The 22,770-nt window shown below is 40.5% G+C and overlaps 1 long non-coding RNA gene across 2 annotated transcripts; it reads left to right on the forward strand.

The window, feature by feature from the left end:
• The first annotated feature begins 936 nt into the window (after window positions 1–936).
• Window positions 937–17,593, forward strand: LOC133365221 (uncharacterized). Of its 2 annotated transcripts, none has more exons than XR_009758130.1 (3): window positions 937–980; window positions 2,249–2,309; window positions 16,684–17,593. It is a non-coding gene; the product is annotated as an uncharacterized LOC133365221 (long non-coding RNA). The 2 variants fall into 2 exon arrangements; XR_009758129.1 differs by lacking the exon at window positions 937–980 and adding an exon at window positions 1,893–1,979.
• Window positions 17,594–22,770: the final 5,177 nt, after the last annotated feature.

Raw genomic sequence — 22,770 nt, forward strand, 5'->3', positions numbered from 1 at the left:
ATATATCGCTTAATAAACCCGCACTTACCATATTTACAGATATTAAAATACAGGGACATCACAGCTGTGCATTGGTGGAGGCCTGCAGCGACCATGCAGGCCTAGCTGGCAGAGGTGGCAGTGGGAGAAATGCAGCCTGGGACTGTGTGGGCAGGAGGCGAGTGGCATCAGTGGCCCAACAGCCAAGGCAGGCGGGTTGGGGTGGGGTGTGCTGGTGCCTGGGGGGGTGACAGTGGTGAGGGTGATAGTGGCGGTGAGGGGGAGGGAGTGGGGGTGGTGAGGGGAAATGTCTTTGTGTGTGTGTGTGTGTGCACATATGCAAGAGAGAGAGAGAGTCCATGTATGTATGTGTGTGTGTGTGTTTGGGGGTGCCTGGTGTGTGTCAGCTGTGGGGGAGTTGGTGACCCATGGGGGGTGGGAGAGTGTTGGTGACTTGTGGGGGGTGTTGGCAACCTGTGGGGGGAAAGGTGTGTTTTTGAGCGAAGCATGCAGCGGTGGAGCCCCTACTTTTAAATATATTAGTAATTCGCTGCAGAAATGTGGAGAACCAAATTTAAGATGAGAAATTGAGAGAACCGAAACTGACAGATCACTACAGCCCTAATCATGTTCAAAGTTGCTCTCCAGACATCTGCTGAATGAATCCTTTGTTTTCAGTTATATAAAAATACTCAAAAAAGAATGTGATTAGGGCAACAGTGAGGACTGTTCCACACACCTCTTGTGTTCCACCAGTAAACATGCTGGGGAGGCAGAGCCACCCCTAGAGCCAGTGCAAGCCTATCTGTGCCTACTCAGGAGTAAGTCCTATTGAATTCAACAGGACTTACTCTCAGGTAAGTGGGGTAAGAATTGCAACCTAATTTTTTAGGTGTACAGCTCAAAGATATAACAAGTCAAGTGGTCCCAAGCCAGCAATCATAGTTTGTTCCTCATGAGAAAACCTGTTGCATTGCACAGAAGGCAGTGGCTGCAAAAAGGTAAAGCAATAGAACTTATTTCTGAATATATATGATTATGGTTGCGCTGTAAAGCAAGAAATCAGCAAACATATTATTTGGGTGTTTTAAAGGAATGTAATGTAGAAATTCAAGGGTTAGTGTTGCAAAGGAAGAACAAAGGTGAACATTTAGTCCCCGAGTTTCTCCACATATGGTTCTCCCCAACAGAAAAACTGATCCAGTTTAGCACTGAAAGCCATGAATAGTCTAATTTGCATTGGAATGCTAATATTTCTATGCTTTTTCTTTAAAAAGTCATTCAAGTGAGGGGGGGTAGGCGGGGAAAGAGAGACTGCTTATTCCCTAGTTTGGCAGAATCTCTTTTGAGATTTTCGTTCCTCTCCTGTCATGCTGCTGCCTGTGTGAGGATAAATGTACCGCAACTGGAAAAGTGAGATAAATAGCATAAAGATAAATCATTATAAAGCACATTGCTTGAATGCTGCAGTCTCCAAAATGCACTAGTCATAAAGCCTGACCAGGCCTGAAAATAAAATAAAAAATTCAAATAGGAATATAGGATCCCCACAGACCATTTTCTTATGCCTCTTCCACAGCTATGGAGCATTAAAAGATTGAGAGCGCTTTGCATTTAATTGCAGGCATGCCAAAAACCATATGACATCCTCCATATGCAGTTAAAATGCAGAATAAAGGAATTTTACTTATTAGAACTAATCCTGGAACACAATTGTTTTCCCTCCCCATGATATGTGAATGTATGGAAATGACCACAAAAGGGGCTGTTGCTGTTGCCCTTGGGATGCACATCTCTGACTCATAAGAAGCAAACTCTATCAAATTCTTGAGTGGAATCAGCTGGAATACAGAGAACAGGACCATTTTTATATGTGCTTGATAGGTTACCAGTATTTTGCAACAAGCATTAAAGTGGGAATATCTTCTGAGCTCTGAGGGTTTCAAAGGACTAGCCAGACACTATCTCCACACAGATAGATACCCTGAAGCTAGACTACTGTAAAATGCAGTTTGTTGCTACCCTAGATGTAGAAATTTCAATTGCTCTGTCTTGTGACTGGTGTGTTTGAGAAGGATGTGTTAAATTTTTTTCTCCAGCATTTACAGTGACTTGCTTCCCATTGTCTTCTAGTCACAATTTAACATGCTACTTTTTGATTTAAAAAAAAGGTGTTTTGACTTGGATGTAAGATCCCCCGTATACTCTATAGACTGGTAAGATCTCTTGAATTTTTATTTTAAAAATTTACTGTCTTTTCCTCTATTAGTGAACTCGGGTGGTTGAGTGCCAACAGGACTGAAGGCAAAGAGGGACCACTGAGAAACAAGGTAAGCTATCAGCATGTTCAGGTGAACTCTGAGGTATACAGAAGTATAAAACGTTTTCAAAAATCGAAGGAGACACTACAATCCCCAAATAACCCAATAAGAACATAGTATGCTCAGTGGCTTCAAGAGCCATGGAATGTTGTTTGTCAATGAGAAAATAAGGGGAAATAATGAACTGGATGGCTTGAGCTCCCTATAAATTAATAACAGGTTTGTAGCTGACACCACTCAGGAATTCTAATAGACCAAAAAGTCAGTGCAGTTTTGGAATCAGTGGATAAAATCAGTGCAGTTTTGAAAGGTTTACTCCATCAGGTTGAGTAAAAATGGTGTCCAATTATATCCAAACATAGGCAAAAACCTCTGCTTGATCATGCAAAGTTTGGTTAACATCAGTGCAGTTTTGAAATGTTCAGAGATGAAAATCTGCTCTTTGATCATCCGGCAAGATTGGGATACAATATCTTAAGAGGTGTCCAAACGTATAGTGAACAGACAAAAAACTTTTCAAAATATATAGTAGATAGTATACCAGAGAAGAAATACTATATTTTGATTAACTGGAACCTGTTTGGGAGCTGAGAATAAAGCACAACATTTGTAGAATTGTGTAACATAGCTAAAAGCATGGGCTAACAACTATTTAATAATAATGGAACCTTGTCCAAGGTCCAGTTTAAACAAGAATAGTTTTGCTTGCTTCCTCTTGCTCAACAGAATCAAGTTCTGAGATGGTGGCTGGTATCTATGAGCCAAATCAGGGCATATTATTTATTTTATTATTTTATTTAGTATATTTGTATGCTGCTTTTCATCACCAAGTGACCTCAGAGAAGCTTCCATTGCAAGAATAATACAATATCATAAAAACTATTCAGAACATCATCATCATTATTACCATCATCATAAAACTTCAACAGTATCAATAACACCACAAAATATCACAAAACAGGCTTAAATCTCAAATCAGTCTAAACATAACCTAGTCTCCAAAAACTAGAGAAAACAATTGTTTTTATCACACAGTAGAGCCCCATCATTGTTATGACCATCATTTCCACTGTCTGCCCTCAGACAATTATGGAACTCCAGAGTGACTCATCCAGTTCTGAGGGGTGATTCACACATTTGTATTTGATACCGGCAAGGCCAGCCCCCTTCTCATGAATGCATAGGGTCAAGGGTTCTTGCTTTCTCCCTTCCTCTGTGTCTACTTAGAGTCCTTATAAGTCAAACGTTAGTTCACCTCAGCTCATGGGTTATCAACAGCAGTCGTCAATGTAGGCAGGAGATAGAGGAGACCCCACTCAAAATTCTTGAGTCTTGGGAGGTACCAGAAATTTTCTGTTTGGGAGTCAGACATCAGACAGCAGAATAATCTTTATGATATAAGCTATTTATTCATACCTTGCACACTACAACTAATAAATTGTATTCTAGGTGGCCTTAGCCAACATTGCAGAAACAGAAAAATAGAAATACATATCAGCAAGAAAGAAGTTGCTAGATATCCATTTAACATCAAAGTATAAGAATTTGAAAACACATCTTAGCTAAAATAGGTTACAATAGATGAAAGCCTGAGTTTAAGTCATATTACAGAGCCAAAGTTACAAAGTACATGGAAATACATGTTATAATACATCACCCATCAGATGTCATGGATGGAATAAATGAATGGTTCTCCTGCATTCTCTTTGACCCTCACTCCAGTCAGAGCAGAGGATAACGAGTACTATAAAACTTGGCCTTTTATACACTTGATATCAAAGAGGGAGCATGTTCCTATGGCCTTATCAGTTGCTGCCCTTTCACTGTGCCTCTTCATGTCACCTTTTTGCCTAGTGTGATTTATATCAACAACTAGTTGGCTTCACTTTACCATATAAGGGACGTCCTTGTTGATACACCCAGAGTATTGGCTGACTGCCTAGACTTCCTTATCACTTTGTCCTTTGCCTCATAATAAAACATTACAAGAAGCCCACTTTTAAAATTATTCTACTCTTTGCAACTTAGCTATAAACTAAGCAATCATAATCAAATATAAGCAAATGGAAGTAAATGGAAGCTATTTCAGCAATAATTTATACACATTTTAAGCCTGTATTTGGGCTGGCCCATTACATATTCATCACTTGGTCATCAAATGGTGATCTGCATGTGTGAATAAACCCTCATAACTGCAAAACAGAATTTTCATATCACCTTATACCTCCTGAAACATAGTGCTTTTCTGTGGAATTGTTACAAACCATCAGCTTCATGTTATCGCTGGAGCAATCAAGCTGATATCCATGCATACATTGAATGCCCAGATACCTCAACCTCTTTTAATCTAATCATTTTGGATTGAATGTTGGAACCTGGACTAAAGCGGCAGAGAATTGGCAGTTTTTGTGTCCATTATTTCATGACGTCCTAATTGAATTTAACAGAGTATATAAATATTTTTACTTTATTATCACTACCATCAGTCTCTGGAATGGACATGAATAGTTCATAATATACCTTTTACCTTTATTACATTTCTATACCGCCCCATAGCCGAAGCTCTCTGGGCGGTTTACAGCAATTAAAAACAATATGCAATTTTAAAACACACACACACAAAAACAATTTAAAAACACAATTTTAATTATTAATTAATTAATTAATTAATAATTATAATAATTAATTAATAATAATAATTAATAATAATAATAATTAATAATAATAATAATAATTGAACACAGATCTCCCATGTCAAATTTGAATAGAAAGATGACTGGAGAATTGTTGAGAATGAACCAAGGGCTGGTGAACATCTGTACAGCTGTTAGAACCTGAAGAAGTATTCAGATGCGGTGGCTCACCATTTGGATAAGGCAATTTTCTATACATACCATCACAGAGCACTTGTTTGAACCTTTTTTAGTAATGTGGAATAAATTGCGTAGACAGATTTGTGGGGGAGGTAGGGGCATGCAGAGGGATGATTTTAAAAAATAATGCTGTGCTGAAAAATTGACTGTCTGGTCACATGATGGTGGAATTAGATGACTACTTTGCTACATGCCCAGCTGTATTTTGAATGTGAACCATGCCCATGGCCAGCTGTGATAAACAGTCTTTTGTTTACATTTGAGGACATCAGAACATATCTAGCTTTAAAGGGAATCCAAGTTTAAAATACCTATAACCTTTGCCCACAGATCCTAGGGTCCCATTTATCAATGGAAGGACACCAACAGTGATCTCATGCCAGCACCCCACATCCACTGCCATTCAGAACCAGTCAATGCTGTTCCATCCTGTGCTGCTGAATTGCCACATCCTTTGTCAAGAATCAGCAGTGTAAAGTTAGGAGTTAGGAGACAGCAGAGTGTCCTCCACCTGTGCTACATACCATGGGTGTTTCTGGATCATATGAACTGGGAACAGGCTTCAGCTCAGTGGTAATGTCAAAGGCCCCAGGTTCAATCTCAAGTACTGTGTATCCATTTAAAAGGATATTGTAACAGGTGATATGAAAATCCTTTGCCTGAGACTTTGGAAAGCCACTGCCATTCAGAATATATAGAATCTTATCTAAACAGACAAATATTCTGATGTGGTATAAAGTATCTTCCTATGAATTACATTTGTGGAGACCAGCATGAATGTTGGCTGGCTAGGAATGAATGTATCAAGTTAGGATGAGTACCTTCTGGCAAGCAGGACACAGCCTAGATTAGGGCCAGAGTGAGGAACTGGTGGCCCTCCAGATGTTGTTTGACTCTAACTACCATCAGCCCCAACCACCATGTTCAGGGATTATGGGAGTTGTAGTCCAACCACAGCTGGAAGGCCACAGGTTCCTCACTCCTGGTCTACATGCTCCAGCCATTCTTACTGGGAATATAATTTTCTATTTCAGTCCCAGAATTAATTAGGGTGCTAAACTAAACACTGATTCATAGAACTGGGCTTTTAGTGTAACCGCCTCTTATGTTGCTCAAGGCAAGGAGTGTTCATATTTAGGGATGTGTCTTAAAATACAGCCATACTCAGAACTGCACTCATCAGCAGGCAACATAGGGGTCAGATGATGCTGAATGTTAAGGCTATGCACAGCTCACCCAGTCCAACCTGTGGCCCCAATCCACCCTCTGAATTAGTCTGCCCCACCCAACGCTGACCCAGGGACCACCCACTCTTCACTGGATTCCACCCCAAATTAGTTCGGGGGCAGGACTAATGTTTAATTAGTTTTTTAAAAATCAAAACCCTTTTTAAACAAATGGCTGGGAGGGGGTGGGGAAAGGAGATGGTGCATTTCCTACCCCTACCCCAGCTAAGAGCTGGGGAGTTCAATTCTGCAAGGTGGTGCTTTGCAAGGGGCTTCATTGCAAGGAAGGCACACTTGTGAAGGAGCACCCTGCAGGATCGATGCCTCTGCCTGACTGAACTTTACCAATGCCCAGATCCCCCCAAACTAGCTCGAATCAAGTCAGGACTCAGGACTCGGCCATATCTGGTGTTTAGCCCTACTGTATATGATTTAAACTAGCAACTGAGTTATATTTTTTAATCTATAGAATATTTTAAGTTTTCCATTGTGGTTCAAGAAAATACCAGCATGTTCAAGTCCAAGTTTCCTATTTATTATGTCAATACAAGCATGCTTTTCACCAAACCGAATCTGTCGTTCTTTCAGATGTGGGAATATAGATATTTTAATGTTATGTGTCATTAACTATTTTGTACAGGAGTACCGTGCTCGAGTTCTTTTTCAAAAGCTTAACATTATCCATTCTGAATGATGACTTTTTGGTTTAACAGTGGGTCAAGCTTTATTGGCATTTAGGCACCTGTGGTTTTACACTGACATCATTAAAACAAGTCACGCTTATGTGAACAATGCAACATGGTGCTAGGTGTAAACAAGACAAACACTGCTGGGTTGTAGGTTTAAGCTCATTGTCGGAGGGATGAAGTCATTGTATCCAACATTTCCAGCTGTGCAAACAGCAGTACCAAGTGAACAGCAGTAAACTTTACTAATACACAGGGATTAGAACAGAGGCTGTGCTACATATAAATGATACCTGCTTAAAATCTGCTTAAAGTAGCTGAATGTTATACAGACGGAAGAAAAGGATATTCTTTGGTGACACATGTCGTTTTTCCAGTGGTCATGCAATGGGATGCAATTCCCTATGCATCCCAAGAGTTAACTCTTTGGCTTGATAGTAGCTTTACTTTTCTGGGACACTGCTATACACTGTGACAAGTTTCACAGTCTGTCAAATTCAGCATAGGATAGTTACAAGAGGGCCCAAACTTTGTCCCAACTGCTTAAACTTCCTCTCCCTGTTCCACAATTATATGGAACTTACCCTTTTCCACATACCCATTTAGCTTTCTTGATAAGTCGACTCATATCTCGGTAGCAGAGCATCTGCTTTGCATGTGGAAGGTCCCAGGCTCAATCTTCAGCATCTCCAGGTGGGGCTGGGAAAGACTCCTGCCTAAAACCCTGGACAGCCACTGCCTGTCAGTGTAGACGATACTGAAGGAGATGGACCAGTGGTCTGATTCAGTATAAGGCAGCTTCCAATATTTCCATGCTCCTGTGCCTTAAATACTAGCTTGTATGGCAACATTTAGCAGGTTTTTCCTGGCATGGAAATAGTGGTGGGAAAAGCTTCTACTTCATTCCTCTACATCTGGGTGCTACTGAAGTCTTAGGAGCAGCAATAAAAAAAAGTGGCCTTGAAGTGACTAAGATCCTTTGCTTTCCGTCTATAAATTGTGCCCATATGATTCTTCCATTCTAGTTTAGCCATATTGATAAAACTGCAGGACAGTTATTAAGCTGCCACCTTCCTTAACATGTCCCTGTCATTCATTCCTCAACCAGTTTAGATTTTCCCTTTCAGAGTACAGATGAAATTTTACTTTGTTACCTTTTGTTTCCTTGAATGCTAGAATATTAAAAACAAACAAACAAACACTTGCAGTTCAAGATCAGGGCTAGTTCCAATATTATTATTTTGCTACTAGCAGTAGATATATTACTAAAGGTATAAACAGTATAGGTTTGTGAGCAGTTTCTTTCTTAACAGCTCAGCTTGTTTTGCCTAAGCAACAACAACAAAAGGATACCTGAATACAAAGTCTAGGGCTACAGTTCAGAGTCCTGGCTATAGTAGCTGGAGCTCTGCCCACATATTTAGCACAGGATGGGTTGGGTTGGAGATGGAATAAGACCATTAAACTTACAGTCCAATTCTATGGATGTTTGCTGAGAAGTAAACTCAATGGAATGCAGTGGGATTAACTGACAAGAAGGGATGGGGGAGCAATTTTATTCCGTTCTCATTTAAAGGCAACTTACCATATTTGCATTTTCTGAAACAATGTGTGAACCAAAACACAGCTAGCCTTCAAAGTTTGCACTTCTTTGAATTTTGCAATGCAGTTATCCGGCCAAGTAATGTGTACAAAAGTGCATATACTATGGTAAAGTGTGCACATAAATGCATACATTAGTGAAAATAACAGACAAAAATGTATTATATTAGGGAAAAGTGGTTTACAAAACTGTGTATATTAGGTAAAATTTCATATAAAATAGTAGGAGAAATTTGCACAAACATGCTAACGAATTTTCATGTGGCCTTTTTTAAAAAAAATGCAAACTGAAGTTAGCGTTGGATTGCGGCTTCAGTGGGATATTCTTCTGAATACACTGCATACGATTGTGATGCTAATCAATGTAAGGGAAAAGATGATGAACAAGGCAAAGCACAGGTTGTAAAAATGGCTGGCACAACTTGAATCAAAAGAGAGAAACCTTATAGTTTTATTGAGCTCATTTGTATTCTGCCTTTTTGCCATCATGAAACTCAACCCAGGCAGGGTTCCATCCTGGCACCGCTTATACATATCAGTTCAGTATGGTTGCAGCTGGGTGATTTATACAGTCCTGAAGAGTGTTTCAGTTTATCATCTTCCATATTAGTGAATAAGAACTTTGGATACAAAATAGTTTTAACAGCTGTGATGGATATTACAGGTAACAAAGAGAAATGCCAGTGTCTTGTATGGATAGTAAGAACATAGGCAAATTTCTCCTGTTCTGCAGAATCAGATAAATGACCCAACTATGACTTTTATTGAACCAATGTGTATAAGTAAGATTTGTGCTTCAAAAGATTCATCCTGTGCCAACATCATCTTGTCCTTGATATTTTCTCTGCCTTGCTGCCTTCCCCTCACACTTCACCACTCTCTTCCCTTCTAGCTGCAGAGGTGGGAGACCATTTCCCTTTGGAGCTTATTTCTCTGCGAGCAGCGGGGAAAATGCTATAAATATGGCTACCCCTGTTCTCTTTACCTTTAGTAGTTGAATGCTTTGCTTCCATTCAAAACAAAATTTCAGCTAATGTCTATGACCTTACCTGGACCCAGATACAGCTCTTGAAACCGGCCACTGATTATTACACCACTTTATTATTATTATTATTATCACTATTATTGTTATTAACTACTACTACTGCTGCTGCTATACAGGAGCTGGAATTGCAATTAATGTTTGTGAACATATTTCATAAACTATTTTGCTTCTTTATTTTAAGTGACTTTGTTCTAAACAACAGGAGAAAAAGTGGGCCAATTCTGTTTCTTGAAAGTAAAGTAATTTTAATTTCTTAAGCAAATATTTGGTTGTTTAAACACACACACACACACACACACACACACACGACCCCTACATTTCTCTCAGCCTATATCTTTTATCACCCTTAAGTATAGAATTAGACCAATATTTCTAAAGTTGGAAGATTTCTATATTTGAAAAAATGTTCCTGGAGAAATTGTTAGCTGACTATATTAAAAACAAGCCATTAGTTTTTGAAGCCATTTATCCAGATGGCAACACATGTAAGCAAAGACTTCCCACATTTACTTTTCCATTGTAGGCCCCAATCTACTCCAAATGAATGGAGAAGCAGACTGAACATTAAATAGTCATGTGAATTATCCTGAATTACATTGATTTCAGTGGAAGCAAATGCAATTTATTTAAAGTCAGGGTATCAGCTAATATTGTATACAGGCATCTACAGTGCTAAAACCATAGCCATGTTTTACTAATTCAGGTCAAGTTAGCAAAAGTACTACAAACTAAATAGGGGCAAAACCACTAAGGATGGTTTTTAAAAACACAATTTTCCTAACATGAGTATATTTAGATGTGGTGAAACATGCCCATCAATATTAGAGGGAGCAAAATGAGAGCTGATGCTTACTTTCACCAGGGCCAGTTCTAAAGGGCGGCCAGGTTGGGCCCTGGCCCGAGGGCCCTGGAGCTACAGGAGCCCCTGAGGGGCCCCTGAGGGGCCCCTGAGGGGCCCTCCACTCCCCTTCCACAATCTGCCCCCCACGCCCCCCACTTACCTGTCAGTCAGCTTTTTAGCATTGCCCTTAATGAAGATGGCGGCTGCAGCTTCCCTAAGGTACTGAAGCCGCTGCTACCATCTTAGTTGATGGCAGAGATGTGCATGCATAGCACACACATGTGCCATCAACAAAGATGGTGGTGGAGGCTTCATTCCCCTTAGGGAAACCGCGGCCGCCATCTTCATTAAGGGCAACGGTAAAGACTAGACAGGTAGGGGGGCCATGTGGGGGGTGCTCGGGGGGCCACACGCATGTGCATATGTGCACGCGTGCACACCCACCTGCCCACCGAGGGGCCAGGGCAAGCTGATGCCCAAGGGCCCGCACATGCCTGGAGCCGGCCCTGACTTTCACACATGGATGCTGCAAGCTGGAAAGTTGAACACATGGATATCAAATGTGCATTTCCCCCCCAAATGTACATTGTAGATTTATTTCTTCACATTCACATATGCTCACGTTTGGAGAAATGGTAATGTCTGAAGTCAGAAATCAATTTGTCACAGAGCACACAGAAAACACACATTGTGTCCTTATTTTTGCAGTACATCTGATGAAGAAAAATATTTTTGGCTAAGAAAATTCATATTAGTTATACCCCACCCTTACTCTTACAGAGCCACCAGCAGCTAACAACAGTAATAAAAATACATAGTTAAAAACAATAGTAAAATAGACCATGAGATAGAACAGGCAGGGATAAAACACAGTAAAGTCATTCTATGTGCCAAAGGCTAACCGAAATAAATGCATTTTAAGTTGTCACATAAACAACAATAATATAGAGATTAACCAAATCTCTACAGGGAGGGACCTCCTCAGCTGAGGTGCTACTACTGAGAAGGCATGGGTCATGCCCCATTGAGGGAAATCTGCTGCACTTTAGATATTTTTTCATCTCATTGCTGCATTGGAGTCTTCTTTATTTTTCCCTTCAATATCTGAAGCCACCCAAATTTTTTTATTCGATCAAAGGAGAGGCATGTGTTGAACAAGGCAAAGCTCCACTGCTGCCTCCATTATTATTGTTCTATGGGTAAATTATTTCAGTATGTAGTTCTGTCAATAAGTAGTCCATGCATTTTTTAAATGCTTTGAAGTAAATGGCATTGCCCACTTATTTCCATTTAGGCTCCAAACATAAATCCCTGCTGAATGGGTTGTTGAATTACCACATCCTCTTGGATCAAATCACAGTGTGCTAATCATTTTGAAGATCTGTATACCTTGATACAGATGAATATGATTTTCTCAGTCAAAATTCCCTCAGGATACGATTCCCTCAGTTAAAATTCTCCAAACAGGGAATTTTTTTATCACCATTTAAACACATCTATTAGCCTGGCAAAGATCCAACCTAGAGGCCAAGGAAAGACATTCTCCCTCCTGAGGGAAGAGTAAACAGTTCAACTGCCAGAAGAGGAAATTTGTTTCAAGACAGATTTATACAGAATAACAGCATGAACGATGTTCTACTAAGCCCCAGCACTGCCCCACTGATTTCAATTATGTCTTTGCCAATGGCTACAAAAATCAAGCCATAATACTTATACAGGGATAAGAATTGTTTCCTTATTCTTTCAGCTCTAAAATAAGCATGATTAAAGCAAGCATAATTGAAATAAAATAAGGATGAAAAGCCACTAATTACATTGATGAAGATTGTCCAACTGGGTTACTGGTGAAAGAATGATGAATATTAGATATTTTTGTACTGGAGTCTTTTATTTGGGGTGTACTTCCCATCAAAATCTCTGTTTATTTTTATGTTAAGTTCAAGATAGCCTCAAAATGTGAAGAAACTATCATATAATTCAATAGACATTGTATCACACCTGAGGAGGACACATTAGTGATTCTCTTCACGTTGTTCAATTATGTGTACTTACTATGGAGGATGCCCTATTGAACACAGTGAGATATTTCTAAGTAAACATGCAATACAATAGGATTGCATGCAAGCTACAGAAATCATCACCATTCTTTTTAATAGTGAACTTGGTGTTCCCATGCCAATCAGCTGCAAAGCAAATTAGGGCCATCCACAGACTTTTGCTTGGAACTCCCTGACTCATTCCTTCTATTACCAAACTTGGTAATCCCGTAGCTATCAGCTGGGCAGTCAAAGAGGACTACCCATAGATAAGGTACCAATTTCTGCATACTGAGGGACTCCCCAAGCATTCAGAAAAATATTTGTTTGGAAATTTAAAAGGGAGAAAAAGCCAGACAGCCTGATAAGAACTGAGCATACTTATTGCCATCCAGGATCCACAAAATATTGTAGACAACTGAACACCAGCTGAGGGGGCAATGGACCTTTGTGCACATGTAATTTTTTTTAATAATGTGTGCATGTAAATTGACCTGCTTGAGTCCCTAGCAGCTGGTAGTATCCTGGAGTCTGGACAGGAATGGATGCCATGAGGCACAGAAATCATCCTTTCAAGGACTCTCTGCCAAGGGAGCAGAACAGCTTGTGTCCTGGAATTAGGTAAAACTTAGATCAGGGAAGGTGTACCATGAGGTGTGTACCATTAAACTCAGTGTACCACCCCAACTGTCCCACACAGTTTAGGAGGAGAAGGTAAAAATATCCTTCTCCCCACATTGTACAACTCAGGTTCAAAGCTTAGGTGAGCAACTTCTGGCCCATGTAACCCTGAACCTCACCTGTCAGAAGTTTAAGGCAAATATGCTCCAATATTAAAAATGATGACCTTCAGGTCTAGGTGAGCAAAAAGCTGCTCATCTAGACCAAGAGGTTAGCAGTCTCTGGTATCATGCTTTAGGAGGCATTTCACAGGTGTTTATATCCTCCCTTCTTTTTTGTGTGCCCTCAACTGGTGATTCCACATTTTTAAACATACATGCCCTGTTCTCAGGATTAGTGTATGGTTGGGCATCTGCCAAGGGCCTGCTTACCAGCAGAGGGGCCCCTGACAAGAGCATCCTGGACCCACTCATTTTGTTCACCATTACAACTGGTTACTTATTTGCTGACCTCTTGCTGTGGCCCACCCTACAGTGGTGTTGAGGAGAAGGAACAGTAGATGCCAGTGCTGCTTGTTCATTTCCTCGGCATCTGACTGGCAAGCACGCAGGTGGAAATGATGGAGAAGAGGAGTAGCAGCAGTTGGTGATAATGTCAGTGAAAAGGTAAATTCACCAAGAAAGGGGAACGCATGGAGGGGGTCTTGCTCAAAAGCCATCCAAAATCTGAAACCAGCTCTGGCTGGCCAGTAGTTTGCTCTCTCTCTCTCTCTCTCTCTCTCTCTCTCTCTCTCTTGTTCCAGTGAACACATCATTCTCCCCCAAATGCAAGGTGTTCAACATTAGCTTTAACACCACCTGCACTTTGGACATCCTTTTTATATGCAAAGCTTCCCCACCCACTTACCCCAGTTGAAAAAGATGGGACATCTTGGACATGCACTGGAACAGCCAGATATTCACTGTCGTGCTCACCAAGTGCTGCTGATCAACAGACTTTTTCTCAGATGCTATAGGCTACAAATCTGCCTTCCTCTACACTTAAAAGATCTTGAAGGCTCTCTTCCCTGCTTCTCAAGACTGGAAATTTCATCCCAGATGTGTTCATTATCAAAGACGATAAAGTTCAAATACAAATTATACTTGAATAATGTTCCAAATCTGCTGGAAGACTTGTTAGAAATAAAAATGTTAGAAATAAAAATGAGAGCCCCCTTCTAAGCACAGTGGGGCGTAGGCTCTCTGGTTGCTAAATCATGGGAAAGAAGAAGGAATGAGTGACTCTTTTGGAAGATAAACCTGTTTTAAGAAGGATTAAAATATATAAACTAATCTACTCAGTTGGGCATATTTTCTCTCTCTGCATGCCCTCACTCTATGCCTGTTAACTATTTTTAACTGGCAAGAATGTATGCACTGCGTGCAGACAGTTGTACTTTAACAGGAATTTTGCGTATTTAATAAGTTGCCTTCTCTAACCTCCCAGCAAGTATATTTTTCCCTGTTACTATTAACACAGGTTTCACCCCTACCATATATCAACAGGGTTGCCAACTTGTTCTGGCACAATTTCATTGCTATTAAACAGCTACGTGATGGGCAGCAAGTCAACTGGTGCAATGTTTCCAAGCAGAGAAAAATATCTCCATACTAAATATCTGCCTGTCATCTCGAAGCTGTTAAAAGGGCAGCTAATGTTTGGGGGGAGTGGGGAAGGTTGCAGGCTGGTTGTCCATTCACTGGTGAATTGAGGGAGTATTTTGACTTTCTAGTGCTGCAAATTTAGATGTCTACCATTCAACAAAGCACACACTACCCATTTCCAGTATTTTTCCCAGTCTTAAATCCATTTCCTCACATTTGCGGTGATTTTATTTTAATAACCTCATGAAAATTCATCATTTTAGTGCAAATGTCTCCTAATATGAACATTTTGGTATGCAAGTTTGCCAAATATATATATTTTTGCAAAGCAATTCCCCCTAATATAATGCATTTTATGTGATTTTCACTAACATATGGATTTATATGCACACTTTACACTAGCAGTTTTGTACACACTACTTGACTGGAAAATTGCACTGCAAAATTCAAAGTGTGAATTTCAAAGGACAGTTCTGTTTCAGTTTGCATCTTGTTTTGAAAAGTGGTAATTAGGTAAGTTTGCCTTTAAATGTTAACTGAATTGGATTTCTCCACCATCCCTACCAGGGTGTCAGGCTAGCCCCACCATTAGGAAGAGTGAGGCCAGCAGCTGATTTGGGGTGTAATGAAGAGGCTGCAAAATTGTTTTTTTATTGTTGTATTTGTTTACTTCCAAGGAAAGTTGCTTATGAAAGTTTCTGTCTTCAGTGCCAAAATAACTCGACTTATCTTGGGTGCTAAGTACCTTGACTTGGGATGGAGAGGTGGCATTTGCTGTTCTGGCTCAGGCAGCAAAATTTGGGGAGGGGCAATCTCTATACAATCCTATACAAGATCTATACAATTGGAATATATTGTTGTATATTATTGAGATTTATTGTTTACTTATGTTTATTTCAAATGTGATGTATTGTTTTTCCTTTTAATTGTACCAAATATGAATTGTATATATATATTGTATATTGATTTTTATGTTGTAAACTGCCCAGAGAGCTTCGACTATGGAGCGGTGTAGAAATTTAATAAATAAATAAATAAATAAATAAATAAATAAATAAATAATATAGGCCATAAATATATACATCCTTGAATATTGCAGAATAGCCGCAAGGATCAAATGAATTCTAATATTCCACCCAAAACAAAGCAACCAATAAGCACTCCTTATCCATCTACTATATATATATATAGAATTTATTACGGTCGAGGACCAGCAATTTATCTATCTACTGCATTGTGGCATATCACTGGACAAAATCATCCAGAAGATATCAGTTTATTTATCATTGTCCATATGGATACTTATGCCTGATCCACTTGGGGACTTGCCAAGTGTTGGTGTTGCTATCACCTTTAACTGCATGAGACAGGGATCTATCCATTCCTTTCTCCCCCTCCCATGTGCTCCATCTCTCCATTACCTGTTGTCATGTTGGTTTTGTTAGTCCCTTACTTTTGTAAATTAACTTTGGGTTGGTATAAACAATTAAAAATTACACTGCAGTTCTTGTCCCACCATGTCTACTCAGAAGTAAGTCCTATTGAATTCGTTGGGGCTACTCCCCAGTACATGGGGTTAGGACTGCAGCCTTAGTGTAGCTTAGTTCACACATGAGATGTATTCATTGCATCCCACAGCCAAATAAAGCCTCAAAGAGACTTGCAGAAGAGATAGAACTGTGTATACATATCTTTAAAGCACATTCAAATCACACAACACCCAAAGAATCCTGGGAACTGTAGTCTGATAAGGGTGCTAGGAATTGTAGCCCTTGGGATCACTGACATGTTTTTCTCTGTTACCTTTCAGCAAAATGTAACACATGAGGGCTACATAGATCAGACCACAAAGTGACCATCTTACATGCCCCAAGGACAGTAGGATTGGGGGCACACTACTTGCATGGGAATTGTCTCTCGGACTGGGACTGGACAAGCAACTCCTACGAGTAGGCTGGAGAGTGGTGGCACACCCTTGGCAATGGAGGCAAAGAAGCCTCAGCCAGTTTACTCCCGGGCTCCACCTCTGAGCCTCATGCCATTCCACAGACACATCTATGACAGGAGGCAGGCTTGGAGGCAGTTCAGAAGATGGTGAATGCTTAGGAGATGGGGTTGACAGGGTGTTGTGTGGCAACTCTGCCTTTGCACTAGTACTAGAACTTTTGCGTCTGTTGCTCTACTCAGCTGACACCACAACAGAGCATAGGGCCAGGCTATGAGGCCTGCAATATTTTGGAATAGTTCCACTGAAGTGAGTGGGCCTGGAAGAATATAATGGACTGTGTTTAAGAGTGACTGTAACAAACTGGCAACTATATTGAACCAAAAAGGGGGGATGTTAATGCATTTAAGATGACTACTATATAAACATCTTTCTTCTATAGTGAGATAAGAGAGTCTCCCACAGATGTGTTGGACCAAATAAGTTCAATGTAATGTCATTCTAAACTAATATCCATATGTTTTCACTATTTATTTTTATTGGTGAACGCACTTGCTCATTTAATTAGATTATGGTGGAAATGAAACACAGTTCTCTTGCTATGGAGAATCTGATTCAGATAAAAGTCATATGGCCAGGAAGCAGTAACAATGAATCTCAAACTGTTATCTCTGGGGAAAATCTTGAAATTACCCTGAGGGTGGTTGAGGAGTATGATACAACATGGCTAGGATAGAATAAGAGGAGAGATTTCTGGCCAGAATAATGTGCTGATTGTGGGAAATGTTCACTGTTGAGCTCTCCTTCGTGGGGTAGAGCCCAATCGCATTGGGAAGAAAATCTATAGAATATAATTTAGAATATGATTACTTATTCAGAAGCCCTTCTGGCCAATCACTGAGATTGCTCTCAGGGTGTTCATGGAGAATGATGTCATTTTTATATCCATAAGCAAGCAGCCCCATTGAGCAATTATAAAAGGCTGGTTTTAAATAGAGCAAATAACAATTTTCATCATGCTTGAAATCTATGCATACTTCAAAGGTCAATCATGAAAACAAGAATGGCAGAGAATTCCGACCTCATATACCAATAGAAATTAAACATAAGGTTAAAACACCTTAATGGTTTCACAACATAATGTGCTTATGTTTTATGTACATAGCATCATGCTGTAGGAGTTTTATTGGTGATGATAAGTTGTTAGCCTAAGCAGTAGTCCATAGCATGCTTGTCTAACACTAATGCTCAGAGTATGGGAAACAAACAGGATGAACTTGAACTCCTAATACAGGAGAGTAAATACGATAGGTATAACTGAAACTTGGTGGGATGACTCCCAAGACTGGAATACAACAATTGAAGGATATAAGTTGTTCAAAAAGAACAGAAGGAACAGAAAGGGAGGTGGAGTTGCACTGTATGTTAAAAATATATATCCCTGCACAGAAATACAGAAGGGTGAGCTTAGTAGCTCTACTGAGAGTATCTGGATTAAAATAAATGGGGTAAGGAATAAAAGGCACATGGTAGTTGGAGTGTACTACCAACCACCCAATAAAGGAGAAGACGAGGATGAAACTTTTGCAAAGCAAATTGCCCATGTTTCAAGGAGTCATGATATAGTAGTAATGGGGGACTTCAATTACTCCGATATCTGTTGGGAGACAAATTCTGCCAAACATGGCCCCTCCAAGAAATTCCTGACTAGTGTTGGAGATAATTTTCTCCTACAGAAAGTGGAGGAAGCAACTATAGGATCAGCTATCCTTGACTCAATTCTAACTAATAGAGATTACTTGCTGGATGAAGTGGCAGTTAAGGGAACTCTGGGGAAAAGTGACCACGCTGTACTAGAGTTCTTGATTTTAAAGGAAGCAAAAGTAGAGAGTAGCCATACGTGTAAGGAAAGCCAATTTTAATAAACTTAGAACAATGGTAAGTAAGGTTCTGTGGCAGGTGACCCTAATGAGAAAAGGAGTCCAAGATGGATGGGAGTTTCTAAAAGATTAAATTCTAAAGGCACAATGGCAAACAATTCCATCAAGGAAAAAAGGGGAAAGACAGTAGAAGAAGTCAATGTGGCTTCATAGAAAGTTTAGAGATGACCTGAAAACAAAAAAATGTACACATTCAGGAAGTGGAAAGAAGACCAGACTACAAAAGAAAAGTACAGACAGGTAGCACGGAATTGCATGGATGGCGTCAGGAAGGCTAAAGCTGAGAATGAGCTGAGGTTAGCAAGAGATGCAAAAAGCAAGAAAAAAAAGCTTTCTTCAAGTACATCCATAGTAAAAGACAAAGAAAAGAAATTGTGGTACAGCTACTCAATGAGGGTGGCAAAATGATAGATGAAAAAGAGGCAGAAGTGCTCAATTCCTACTTTGGCTCAGTCTTCTCCCAAAATAGGGTCTATGACCCTCCTGGAAAACAGGAAGTTGAAAAAGCAGGGTTGCAGCTTGAGATTGATACACAAATTGTCAAGGAATACCTAATTACTTTGATCGAGTTCAAATGTCCAGGGCCCAATAAACTGCATCCCAGAGTAATGATGCCCCACTTGCCGTGCAGCTGACGAGTGGGGCATAGTTGCAGATGGGGGCGAAGCTGCCGCCTCCATCTTTGCTTGGGGCAACATTGCGCGTTGCGCCTATTGCGTGTGTGCGATGTGCAGCATGGAGGGGTGGGGCTTCTCAGCTTATTTAAGTCCAGCCGCCCCTCCTACCTTCCTCTTTGCTAGCACGATGCCCACCCCGCCCTCCCTCTTTTATGGTGTGCCTAGGGGTCGCTTCGGGGCCAAGTAGGAATTTTTATCCTGCCCACCCTCGTTGGTGGGCAGGTTTCTTTGCCTGCTCCACACCATGGGAGTGGGATGGAATTGGGTTAGGGGGTGTTGTGATTAATAGGCGGTTTTGGCTTATTTGGCTAACTTGAATGTATTTGACAGGTCAATGCCCTACTGGGCTATGCATCTTGCACCGGTGCGGGAAGCGAAATAGGTAAGGACAGCTAGGTGGCCCCCTTAGGCACCTTTGGAGGTGATTGGCGGTTCCGGAGGCCTGTCTGTCAGGGCTTTACGGCTCGAAGGCAGGATATGGGCTTCTTCTGGGGCCAACTTATCTCATCTACCCAGGGGTTATACGGCCCTGGGTGGGGATGATGTGGGAAGGCCCCCCTACTCACCTACAAGGTGTGGCCAGGGTAAAGGGTAAGCAGATGAGCTTGCCCTTGCCCCAGCAGCGGCTGGTTGCCCAAGAGCTGTGTGGCAAGCTACTTGCTTATAGACAGTTCCCGCATCTAGGTTTCTTTCTGCAGGTCACTTTAAATTGGGGTTTGTTTGCTGTAATTTAATAAAGTGGCCCATGTTCAACCCAAGCTGATGTCTCTGTGTCTTATTTCACCCCTTGACTGCAATTGAAGGGACTGGCTGAAGAACTCTCAGAACCACTGTCTATCTTTGCGAAATTGTGGAGGATGGCTGAAGTGCTGGATGACTGGAGGAGAGCTAATGTTGTCCCTATCTTCAAAAAGGGCAAAAAGGAGGAACCTGGGAACTACAAACCAGTCAGCCTGACATCAATTCCTGGGAAAATTCTGGATCAGATTATAAAGTGGTCAATCTGTAATCACCTTGAAAACAATGCAATGATTACTAGGAGCCAACATGGATTTATCAAGTACAAATCCTGCCAGACTAATCTTTTGATTGGGTATCCTCCCTGGCAGACTATGGGAAGGCTGTCGACATAATATATCTCAGCAAAGATTTTGACAAAGTGCCCCATGATGTTCTGATTAGTAAGCTAGCTAAATGTAGGCTGGATGGAACAACTATCAGGTGGGTTCACAGTTGGCTGTAGAATCGTACTCAGAGTGCTTATCGATGGTTCCTTCTCAAACTGGGGGGAGGTAACGAAAGAGGTACTGCAGGGCTCAGTCCTGGGCTCAGTGCTCTTCAACATTTTTATCAATGTCTTGGATGAGGAGATGCAGGGAATGCTTATCAAATTTGCAGATGATACAAAATTGGGAGGGATAGCTAATACCTTGGAAGACAGAAACAAAATTCAATGGGATCTTGATAGGCAGGAGCATTGGGATGAAAACAACAGAATGAAATTTAACAGGGATAAGTGCAAAGTTCTACATCTAGGAAAACGAAATGAAATGCAACATGGGTATCAGATTCCACTAAAAGCCTGGATGATAAAAGCTGGGTCTTCAGCTGGTATCTAAAATGTAAAATAATAGGCACCAGCTGAATCACAGAGGGAAGGGAGTTCTAAAACTGGGGCACCACCACCAAAGAAGGCTCTCCCCTGCAATGTCATATAGTGATCTATTTGTAATTAGCTCATATTTTCCCCAGAGCTCTTTTGTGTTACTGTAGAAAAATCTGTTAAGGCAGTAGTCACTTATGTGGTGGGGCAAAGCCAGTGGTGTTGTTGCATTTTACCTGGAAAGGACAGGGCAGCGGCAAGGTCAGGGCTGCATGGACATACTAGCAAAGCTCATGCAGTGCTTCCGCTGATGTATCTGCATCTTGCCTTCCACCACCGTGTCCTGCCTCTTTCCCTTTCCTGTTAAGTGACAGTGGTGTCAGGGTCAGGAGAGCAGCTCTGTGGCTCCACACCACAGCAGCCACTACTGCATTAAGGATAAAAAACATGAAAAAGCTGTTCAATCTCTCTACAAGTGTGGGCAGGAAAAACTGTGATAAGAGGCATGTTGGATGGTGTATTGGAGACCCCCTTCCTTTCATAATTTCTTGCCATCCACTCTCACCATTTCATTTCCTGGAGCACAAGTGTTTTCCTGAAAGAGCTTTGCTTTTTGCCTCCTTTGCATCAGATATACTTTTTCTCTCTCCAGCACAATTATCTGATCATGTGGGGACCTCATTGAAGCCTAAATACATGCAGTCCAATGTACACATGTTCTAACTGTGTTGTCAGTTTCCAGATATTATCTCATTGGTCAATATGAAATCTCATGAAATCTCAATGCCTCAGTTATAAAACAAGAAAATGTTTATACTGAATACAAAAATGTTGAAATAGGCTTTTATCTGTCCTCCATTTGGATGCAGATACTTTCTCCACTATAGCCACTGTTAACCCTTCTGCCTTCATCATTAATCTTTTAATGATGAGCTTGTTTTTAATTAATTAAATTATTTTTTAATTAATTTAAATTGGGGGGAAATCATCCCATTTAATGTTTAATGGCTTCCCATGGAATAAGAGGGTGGGAGTCTACCAACTACAATTACTGCTTTCCCCTATAGAAGGCAGAATAAAGTAATAAATTAAGCAAATTCCCCAGAAATGTTATCCTTCAACAAGGAGGATTAATTTAGGTATTAACATGTAACAGTATCTACAATCTTTGCTTGTGGTGTAGATTAGAGCATGTTGTGCCCAACACGATTAGCACAGATCAAACAGGTTTCATTACTCCTGGAATTATTTAATTATCTCAGCACTTTCATTATGAAAATAAATGAATTTTATTTATTTATAATTTCTCTACTCCTGCCAAACATACATGGGGCATGAGTCAGGCAGATTAAGCATATTTAAACCTGTTGGTTACAACGGGAGTGGTATAAACTCATGAATTAGCTTCCTACTGAAATAATGGAATTTAAAGTGCTTAATTTTGGCTGGATAAGCAATTGTGCCCTACCCTAGAAAGGTCAGCCCCAAAAAGCAGATACATTTTGCCTAAGTACATGAAGTAACTCCACAAATGGAATGATCCCATAAATGACATTTACTACAACATGCTGTAGTGGCAAAACATGACATAGGGTTCTAGTGAGATAATTTAAGTTTGTATTGTTCAGATGTTCCAGTAGAATCTTAGTAGCTTGTTAGGCACTCAAGATATACCTGTTAATGTATGAATTTTAGCATTATGTTCAGAATCCATCCCCTGCATGGTTCCAAA

The sequence above is a fragment of the Rhineura floridana genome, chromosome 10 (assembly GCF_030035675.1).
Source record: "Rhineura floridana isolate rRhiFlo1 chromosome 10, rRhiFlo1.hap2, whole genome shotgun sequence".
NCBI classification, from domain to species: Eukaryota; Metazoa; Chordata; class Lepidosauria; order Squamata; family Rhineuridae; genus Rhineura; species Rhineura floridana.